The 10,909-nt window shown below is 35.8% G+C and overlaps 1 long non-coding RNA gene across 1 annotated transcript; it reads right to left on the bottom strand.

Moving 5' to 3' along the window:
- Positions 1–7: 7 nt before the first annotated feature.
- LOC115928243 lies at positions 8–10,520 on the bottom strand. Its single transcript, XR_004065969.1, has 5 exons — positions 10,403–10,520; positions 8,723–8,885; positions 5,536–5,651; positions 2,269–2,327; positions 8–566 (listed from the first exon to the last, which is right to left on the bottom strand). It is a non-coding gene; the product is annotated as an uncharacterized LOC115928243 (long non-coding RNA).
- Between the last annotated feature and the right edge of the window lie 389 nt (positions 10,521–10,909).

Raw genomic sequence — 10,909 nt, 5'->3', positions numbered from 1 at the left:
CAAAAAGGAGAAATTATGTGGCATTTTGGCATAAGGAGGCCACATAATGGACATATGTATATGATTGTATAATGATGGATGGATATGTGTGTAATGAGAAGAGACATTGTATATTATGTAAAGCCAAAATAGTCAACATAGGAAATATCGCACATTCACTTAGAATGGAACATTGTGGTTCTATGTAACCACACGCAAATATAGACTTTGTCAATAGTGAACCTTTTGCCATGGGAAGCAACACTTTAACATTCACATAAAAAAAGAGCAAGACAAGGTACAGGAAATACAATGATGATTGAGTGTGACAAGGTGGAAATAAATAAGTTAATAGAATATAGATATAAATGGCAGTATTGGCTTTGAAGAATGTTGGAATACCTGTTAAACTGGTGTGAAGATGGCAGAACTGGTGTGAAGATGTTGAGGGAACTGGTGTGAAGATGGCAGAACTGGTTTGAAGATGTGTGGGGAACTGGTTGGAAGATGATGACGGTATAGGGGAGATAGTTGAGAGGCGGGTGTTGTTAGATGATGTCCTTGTCTTGCTCTTTTTTTATGTTTACCTGTAGGAAATATAACAAATCATTCAAATAAAAACCATATCATCTTGCATTCATATGCAAATGAATGTATAAGGTGGCACAACCAGCCTGTGCTCCCATTTGAAACTAAATGGCATAGTACACATACCCTCGAATTGTGTCCACCTTTTAAATTTTCAAACAAAATATATGTGCATGTAGGAACATTTTGGAATTGTGCCTCTTGAATCTCAGATAAGAAACTGTTCTACGAGTGTTTGTCTAAAGCCTCGGTCACAAATTACGAACTGCTACGAACGCCGTGCGAACGATTTTCAGACAATGGAAATTCGGGAAGAAAATGGAAAAACGGAGATTCGTACAAAATTATCGTTCGTACAAACATTTGTGACTGTAGCATTACATTGACTTTAAAAAATTGCTGAATTTTTTGAACAATAAAGATGAAATTGTGGTTTAGGAAAGAGAGGTGATATAGTCATAGTTGTCAGCATGATCAAAGCAGTACTCATAGATATCTATGTCCAGGCGCGGATCCAGGGTTTCTTAAATGGGGGGGGGGGGGGGGGGGGGGGGGGGGGGGGGGGGGGGGGGGGGGGGGCGGGGGGCGAATTTGAAATTATGCGAGCCAAATATTGGTACGTAATGGTGACCAGCAGTGGTGTAATAAGCAAAAACGGTTGGGGGCAGACCGCATCACCCCACTCTTACATGCAGGCCCTGCTGAATATTTTTCAAAGTGGGTGGGGGAGGCTAAAGTATTTACGACCAGGTAGAGCATAGCGTAAATTGGCGTGGGGTCTAGGGGCGGAGCCCCCGAAGCTCAGGGGGTATGGGCATTTAATTACGGTCAGATGAGCATATTTTGATACCTTATTTGTGACACTGGCAGGTCAATAATTGGCATGGGGTCCAGGGGGCAGAGCCCCCAGAAGCTCAAGGGTTTTAGGCATTAAATTATCGTCAGATGAGCAGCCAGGGCCCGCCTTAGGGTGGAACACAGGGGGCATAGCCCCCGAAGCTCGGGGTTTTAAGCATTTAATCACGGTCAGATAAGCATATTTTGATACCCCATTATTTTGTGACACTGGCAGGTCACTATTCTTTCTTTCTTTCCATCATTTCTCTTCAATATACTTTTTCCAAAAAAGTGTAGGGGGGGGGGGGGCGATTCCCCACCGTTTCACAGGCCCTGACATGTAGGCCTCTTAATAAGCATATTTCTTGCCTGACTGTAATTTTGTAATTTGTCACTTTTCAACAAACGCACACAAAAGTAAAATTTACTAAAAAGTGAGGAAAATTCTTGGAAAATTATGTCATTTCAGTAACATTTGTAAATCACCGTTATCGAATTAGAAATAAACCATCTTTGAATTTTTTGGTCCCTTTTAACTCTCCCCTTCCCTTTCCCTTCCTTCTCTCTTTTTTTTTTTGGCGGAGGCGGGGGGAGGCAAGGGCCTTTTCGCCCCCCAATCCACAACTTGTTGGCGGGAATATTGCAACTGATATCCCTCTTGTCTTTTCTTCTTCCTCTTTTTTTCCTTCCCTTTATCTTCTCTTTTCCTTTTTTTCTTTCCCTTTCCTTAATTCTCTTTTATTTTTTGATAGGGGGGGGGCAGGGAGGCAAGGCCCCCTTGGATCCGCGTCTGTCTATCTCAACATACCATTTCTAATGGTTTCACATCTCTATTTTTCAGAATGTTGATCGAGTCTAACTTACCGGTCCAGGCTAGAATTCATCGGAATCGGACATAACCTCCGGGCCGGCATGAATGTTATCTGTGAAACAAAGAACATAAGGGAAAACATAAGTTAACTCTCTTACTAGAAGCAATTTCACATAGTAATGTATTTGAGGCAGCTAATAGAATTTTGTGGTAATCCTCACTTTTAAATAACAGTAGTCCTTACAATATGTTATTCAAATTAAACAATGAGGTAACAAAATATAATCCGTGGTCTTGTGTCATGATATAAATACTCTCCTGTGGAATAGTACGGACCATATACCACTGACTTCGGTATTTGAATCCAGGGCTCCACTCCTGGGTTTTGCTGGATATTCTTTAGGTTTGATCCCTATTTTATAATTAATGCCAAGATGCGTTTGAATAGGACCCAAGCTGTTACAAATACTTGAATATGGTGAGATGAATATTCATGCGCATGTGTTCCTTTATATGGCCATTTGGTTTATGCTGTATAGTCACTAAGTCACTAAAACACTGATCAGACATGGTTGATTTTGCATGATTCTTTTCATTGTTTTACTGTCTGTGTGAATGTCATGTTTAATGGAGTCTAAGAGGTCAGACACCCTGCACCTAAATACATGTACATCATTTCACACACAATTATAGATTCCCCTGTTTTCACTTTCCACATGCCACTTTCCTAATGCAATCACATTTAAAGTATACCTCTTTGCCAAATGACTAGTAAGAACTTATTACTTCCATCAAGATAATGATCAATATTGTATTTCAATAGCCTAATGTTGATTGCGTACATAAAGTTCCTTGGTCAGGCAAGCCAAATTGTTTGACTAGTTTGTTTAACTTGTACTAGGTGAATGTAATAGTTTGTTAGAAGGCAATCAAGTCTGAATTATAATATATTTAATGGCCTACCAATATACCGTGTGAGTCCCAAAAAAGTTTACACCTAGAAAATTGCTTATTATTTTTAAAATTATTTATGAACAGTAACCTATTCTACATCTTATGAAAGAGAGTTTTATCCCAAATCATTTGGTATCATTTTTGTGTGGTATGTGTTCACGCTTGGATGAATAGGTGGCATTGTTTGCGAGAGAGCAAAAATCGACTTGCGCCAAAGTGATGCCTACAGTATGTATTATGCGGAGTTATTAGCGGAGTGAGAGAATGAATTGAATGTATCGAATGAAATGCATTGCATATGCTTTTTGCAGAAGCAAAGTCACACACACACAGGTGTGCACACATGTTCGTTGATATTCGATATTTGATATGTGTGGCATGATTAATTTTGTTAAGGATGTTATTTGGATCTGCAAAGACCGAATTAATACCGAAATCCCAATTATTTTATTCAAACATCACATAAGCAACTTTGGCGCAAGTCAATTTTTGCACTCTCGCAAACAATGCCTCCTGTAAAAAAAATGTGGGCTCACACTGTATATAAAAATAAATAGAATACTACTAATTGGGTCCTTTTTACCCAGTGTGCCCATATCAAAGTCAATACTGCTCATATTCATAACCGCAATTGCTAGCTTCTCTTTTACACTTGGGTAGAGACTGCCAAATGTACATTAATGTCTTGCCAAATGACGTTAGTGCCAGGCTGGGGTTCAAACCCTCAACCATCGTTGAAAAATCAAAGAAACAGATTGTTGAAATTTTGAATAAAATTGGATAATACAATAACAAAGTTGTCAATTTGTTAATATTGTAATCGTGGAAATTTAAAATTGGTTGAATCGATAATGTCATTATGTTGTAGTGCCAGACAACTCTTCTGTTTGTTCCAGCACAACAAATTACTAAAATGCTTATTTTTCAAAAAGTATAACAGTTAGGAGAGTCGGTCACGAATATATCACAATCCACTCGCTAAATTGCCAATTTGAGATTTGCATGGAAAAAAACATTCATAGCTTTCTGATAATTTACCCAATTTGCCAATTTAATTTTTTTATTGTCAAGCTTTCACAAGAGTTAACTGATTATAAACACCAAGGTTTGATTGTCCTTTAAGATTAGATAGTCCACATGTTAGCAGGTTAGAACTTCATATCAATTGCTGTGTCATTTTTTATTATTACCATAGGAGCACATTACAGTGAAGGGTGACATGATAAAACAAAATAATCTCAAAGTTACACTTAGCTAAACTAAATACATTTACAACAAATATGGATTTGATTATTAGTTATGGATAGGAAATAATTATGGTTATTGGTGATTATTTGACTAGGCCCATGTATATCAATTCAAAAGTAATGTATAAAAAAACCCTACGTTTTATTATAAACCTAAAATTACACATCTAATGCTGTAAAAGTTGTAGAAAAATATTACTCATAACATGCATGTATATAAAATGGTTCTCCAATATCAGAAAAGTATTTTGTAGATTTTCTTTTGGTTCGTTCTCATAATACAGTGTTATAAATTTGTTAACAATGGGGCTTTGTAAGTAGCTGTCTCCATCACAACAAAATCACTGATAGGAGATCAGTTTCTTATTATTTGTGCAATTGTTTGAATGCTTTCACTACGTAAATCATTCTGATTTTTTTTTTCTTCAATCAGGTCAGCTTTGTATGAAGGATTCCAGGAGGATTTATTCTATTTGAACCCTTTTGTATGATACCTTTCAACCTTAACAGTAGAGAAGATGGAGTCTGGATATAGATGCATTGGCTCTGCTTCATCACATGCATGGTGAGACTTTAATTACACAGTATATGTGAGTTCTAACTGAGGAAAGAAAAGGACAGGCAAGGCCATAATGACCCCATAATCACTGTGTCTCTTTGAGGTAGGTTTCTGCATTAGAAAATAGTTGAAACAACTTTGCCATACAATACTTTCATCATACCCAATACTGGTAATGAACATGGTAATGGTATTTATGGTTGAAATGTATAATATCTGTTTGGTAATCCATTTTATATACATCCACGTGTCCTCATAATGTTCAATTAGATAGAAGGTATAGAACTTGCGGTTATTGTTCAAAGAAAAGTTTGCTGCTAAAGAACTAAAGTGATAGAAGCCGGAAAAACAATGATGCCCTTGAAGATGTGAAATGTTTATGACCATTTCGTTGTTCACAACTGCATGCTACTTGGCATTTTTAATCAATAAGATGTCCTGTAATAAAAAGCTAATTACAGCTTACATCTAACAAGTTTTGAATTTGTAAGTTCATGATAGCTTAACCCACTTCATGAAAACAAATTGTAATTTTGTTAACCCTGTATGATTGTACTTACAGTGTTGTGTGCAGTACATTAAGACATGGCGTCTTCTGCCATCTCGTGAGCATTGATGGCCTCTGAGTGTCATCGCTTGGCATCTGATTGGCCGCATTCGAATTAACACTTCTATTCTGGTATGAAGAAGATAAAATATATATGTAAAATGCTAATGTACATGCTATCAGTGACTAAAAGTAACAACTTCTGAAATCATCTTAGTAATATGTTCAGTAAAATGATAAGACTAAAAAGTAATTTCAAAATGCAATAAGTTATTGAACATGTAAGACTTTTCCAAAGATCATATTGTATCATTTGTATATATATTCACATGGGCTGTATAGAACCGATATCTATTATCTTTGATTGAATACTTATAAAATGGGGTGCTAGTTATTTGTATGGAATGAATGTATTTTGTAATCAAGGTGCATCATTTGTCCATGTTCTTTGCCATCTTATTATATGAACTGTAATAAGAACTAAATTTATATTTTACTCTTCCAATCTATGATGGGACTAGATGCTTCGTCTTGCCGTATTGCAAGCAGCATTGTGAGTACAATCATACAGAGTTAACACAAATATGTATACATGGTGTGATAGTTACCAATGGACGTGATAAAAACTTGATGTTGAATGTAGTGGATAATGATGATGATAATAACAATAATGATATTAATAACAATTACAATAACACAAGACATTATTGATAGCTGTATACACCTCACTCTGTATACATGTACGATATTTTTGATGCATAACTACATCTATGTTTCATTGTTTTTGTTTTTGTTTTCTGTCAACTCAAAATTATTTTATTAAATTTGTCTTTTGGTATGAATTAATGTACATGTTTATATGTGTATCCATATACATGTTCATATGCAATGTAAATACCACCAATCTTCATTCTTAAATTGATAGTAAATATGAACCTTATATTAAACCTTATGAATATATACAGAAAGAAACTAGATCAGGTGATAGTCGACTTGCTACAGTAATGATCCTGCCAATGTGTGGAATGATTTACTTGACCACTATTGAAGCATCATCCTCAGTTGTATATATAAAGATTATATAGGCGTGAAGAAAATGGTCTAGGAACGTGAGACGTAGCTGTACTCGTAGCTGTACTTATTACTTGTAAAGTACAGCTACGTCTCACGTTCCTAGACCATTTTCTTCACGCCTACATATTCTGGAACACCCGTTGTCATGTCAGAGTTGAGAATTCTCGCACTTTTATAAAGATATATATATTTGCATGTGTTTGTATGTGTGTGTCTGTGTGTGTGTGTGTGTGTGTGTAGTTATAGACAATCACCTGAACCAACCAATGTATATCTCTCTGATTTTACCAAAATCATCTTTTCAAGATGGTGGGATTATTTTTCAACATATGCAATATAGTTATAAGTTCAACGGGAGGTCATTGCAGAAAAAACTATAAGACTTTCATAATTTATGAGAAGTGTCGTGGTCGAGTGTATACATCACCGGACCGTGGATCACAAGGTCCGCGGTTTGAGTCCCACTGCAGCACTAATGTTCTTGGGCAAGACATTAATCTACATTTGCCACACTCGGCCCAGGTGATGTAAATTGGTACCTGATAGGAATTAATTGCTTGAAATGCTAGAGCGCCGTAATGGCAGCCATGTTAAAGCCGGGTAATAATTGCAGAGTGCCAGGAGTTTCAAGTCTTACAGATGTGAGCACTATACAAAAATAAACACTATTATGAAAGAAAGTAATGTAATGTTTTAGCAATAAATATTTCCCCCGTTTTTTTTAATGAATACTTTTTGAAAGGTCTGGGATTTTTCAGAAACTCAATTTAAATTTTTAATATTGATGCTAACGAGAAAGATAATACTATCAAACAGTAAAATGGATGAGTTTATTTTCTGACTCTGTTTCAACTTTTCTTTTGGATATTTACTTTAAAAAGCTATAAGCAATAAAAGTAAAAACCTGTATAAAGAAGTTTAAACCAAAAGTTTGACTGAAAATAATGGACTAGTGTGGTTTCATTACAAAGTTGATTACTTTCTTATCTTAATGATGTTTGGTATAATTAGTAGATATGAATGGGGTTTCACTCGGAGACAAAATTCTTCAAAACTGTCACTGCCAAAACTTATGAATCCATTATGTATCTTTACATTTGATCTCATTTTAAAGCCTGTTATGTTATTGTGTACAATATATTCAGCCTAAAAAAAATGTTTTATTGTCCTTTAGGTGCCAAAACATGGGTCGGTCGGTCGGGAATCTTTTCTTTTTTTGTAATACTTTTTTGTAGTGCCTTCAAAATGTGGCATGAATAAGTGTTGTGAGCCTTTCTGTAGAAAACTCTAAACAGCGACCGTCGCCCACTAAAAAATAAAAACCGTGAACGCCGCCCAAATATCCCTGGTTTCTAGCTGGTGCACGAGGCCGGGGTCTACTTGCATGTAATTTACGCTATAGCAGGATTTTGAAACTAGGGTAGAAGACGAGTTAGAATTCGCGAATAATTTGATAATTTTATGCATTTATATCCCATTTAAACAAACAAAAAACATATTTTTTTATTCATTTAAAAATATTTAAAAACGGTGACTTTTTTTTTTTTTTTTTTTTTTTTTAAGCCGACCGTATATTTCAAATTTTTGGGCTGGTCCCAAAGGGCAATACATCTGTTTTTTTTTAATGGCCGAATTGATTTGGTCAAGGATGTATTTTCCTGTACAGATTGTGCCTTTTAAGCATCAATATTTTTCTTTAAGCCTACAGTAGGCCTAACGTAATTTAGTTGGATTGAAAGTAGCGCTCGATCTATACATAATGAAAATAATAATTTTGTAATATTATCATTTACCTAACTACCCATATTTCTGGTTAAATATCTGTGTTGTTTAATTATTTTGTTTTATGATTTTTGTTTGTGTGTACTTATAATAATAACAATAATAAAACGAAGCTTAATTATAAAGCGCTTTTCACCGAAGTCTAAATATACTTATATTTGTTGTCTTCTTTTAATTTTTACCCTGTAGAAGATTTCAAAATTCGGCATTTGCCCATGATGGAAAGTTGTTAATAAACCAGTTCAGTCCTTTCAATTTACTTTTACTCAATTACAATATAATACAGAAGTGTGGTATACAGCATTATGCATCTTGATTTAAGAAAATTCAATAAGAGTACTCACTCCTCCTCTGTGTAATTTAAGCGGTGCTGCCAACAAATGCGCGAAAGGTGTCGCGTGTCCCTCTTGCACCGGGGTCCGAAACCTCCCTGTGTGCGGCATAAACATTGGTGCCTAACTCTGGCCCATGGCCCAACGTCAGGGTCGATCACATTCATGATGAAGGCTGTTAAGGTCAAGAAAAAATAGAGTCGATGGTAATTGATAAATCAAAAGGAACGACAATTTGAATCATTTAAACTTTATGGAAAAATCTGTCTTTTTCACACATTGTTTTATCATTGTATATTGCCTTGTCTACCCAGCCTGAAAGCCCGGCTTTATGTCAGGAGGTATGGGAAGCCGGGGCAGGCGCGGATCTACGGGGGGTTAGGGGGTTTAAACCCCCCCCCCCCCCTTGGGCGCCCCCCCCCCCCCAAAAAAAAGGGAAAAAAAAGGAAGAAAAAAAGAAAGAAAAAAGAACGCACGCTGGAGAGAAACCCTTTCAAGTGCAAATATTGTGAGAAGATATTCAACTCATCTGGTAACTTAACCAAACACATGATAACTCTGGATATAACTGTATTAAACTGTTACTTGATTTAAAAAGACGTTATCATGCACTGCTTTTTATGGTCTCCATTGTGTTAATAGATGCCAGGAAAACATCACTTACGGGGTTCAAATAAACACCCCAAAAAATCGGCTCGCCGCTTTGCGGCTCGTGGACGATGCTCCGCATCGTCATTATTTTGGTCAACCCCCCCCCCCCCCTTAGCAAAAAGCTAGATCCGCCCCTGCGGGGGGATGATACAATAACATTAAAGGAAGTTTATCCCTTTTGCAGCCAATATCTAATTCTGTAGAACTTTGCAGGAATTATGAATATGTCACATAATTATGTCTGTGAAATTTAAACATTAGCCCTAGTATTCAAATTATGCAATAGGAACCCTGTCTACTTTTTAGACGTACTTCACTGTGCAGTGAGTGACTGACTGACTTCTTTTCTTTTCTTTTCTTTTCTTTTCTTTGCATGGTAATAACATACATAAAATGAGCTCTAAAGGGTACATGAGCATTTGTCTACATCAATAACCCACTTCTTGTAACGGCCAAAATTAAACTGATTGAATCTTTGCGCAGCACAAAACGTACGACCATTCGGTACAAGGGTCTGAAAATCGGACTATTTAATTAAACGACCGCGATCATTAAATTTGATTCGACAACTAACGGTCCTTATTTTCCAACAAAAATACATTTTCAAGCCCTTTTGTTTTAGGTGAGTTCTAAATTACTATCATCTTTCAAATGCCGTTGGAATTCAACCTTTTCATATTTTTGGCCTGCAAATGGGACATAGTACCTATTTGATATCCCAAATATATTTAAATTTAAATGTGCTGGCAAATGATGAAGTATGAACTTGTTATTCTCGTTGGGATTTTAGTTTTAGGTGTGACGAGTGTTTCCTGAGGGGGTGGTGCATAACACTCCTCTTTTCTTAGGGAACCATTCTACACAAGTCATTACATTTTTAATAATAACCTAAAATAAGGCTTAGCATGCAAGCCTACTGTAAAATTAGGCTTGTTTTGTAATTTTTTTGCCAAAATGTGTGATTTTGCAAATAGCACATTATCTTGTTTATATTGTTTTTATATTATATTCATAAAAAATGATGTATATACATGTACTTACATAAGTATGAGAAAAAAGACTGGCGAATAGACCTGTATAGGAAAAAGAAAAGAATAACCAATAACATGTATTAGAGATATAAAGAACACTCCGGACTCATTTAATTGGGTACAAAACTCTTTCCAATGATTTAAAGTATTTGTTGGGATGTTTCTGGGTCCTTGTGCAAGTTATGAAATTAATTTGCATTTGGGTTATTATATGAAAGTTTATATTATATTTGCTGCTATTCTTTGTGTTAACGCCCTTCTGGCTCTCAGTACACGACACCATCATGTTCTGTATAATATTTATCACAGGCCTATGACATGTAACACCAATTGAAAAATAATCTGTATTATATATAATTTTGGACAATAAAACTTGAGTCATGAATCTTTATTGCTTTCTGGTTGATAGGGAACTGATACTTCATGTATATATGTTAATTCAAAGTAGGGCCTATATCCCCCCAAATTCGTGATCTTGCACATCTCATAGTCAATTCGTCTTTGGTCATTCATTTTC

The sequence above is a fragment of the Strongylocentrotus purpuratus genome, unplaced genomic scaffold (assembly GCF_000002235.5).
Source record: "Strongylocentrotus purpuratus isolate Spur 01 unplaced genomic scaffold, Spur_5.0 spur5_scaffold_21, whole genome shotgun sequence".
Classification (NCBI taxonomy): Eukaryota; Metazoa; Echinodermata; class Echinoidea; order Camarodonta; family Strongylocentrotidae; genus Strongylocentrotus; species Strongylocentrotus purpuratus.
The sequence above is the reverse complement of the archived record's forward strand: the minus strand, read 5'-3'. Positions and strand labels throughout refer to the sequence as shown.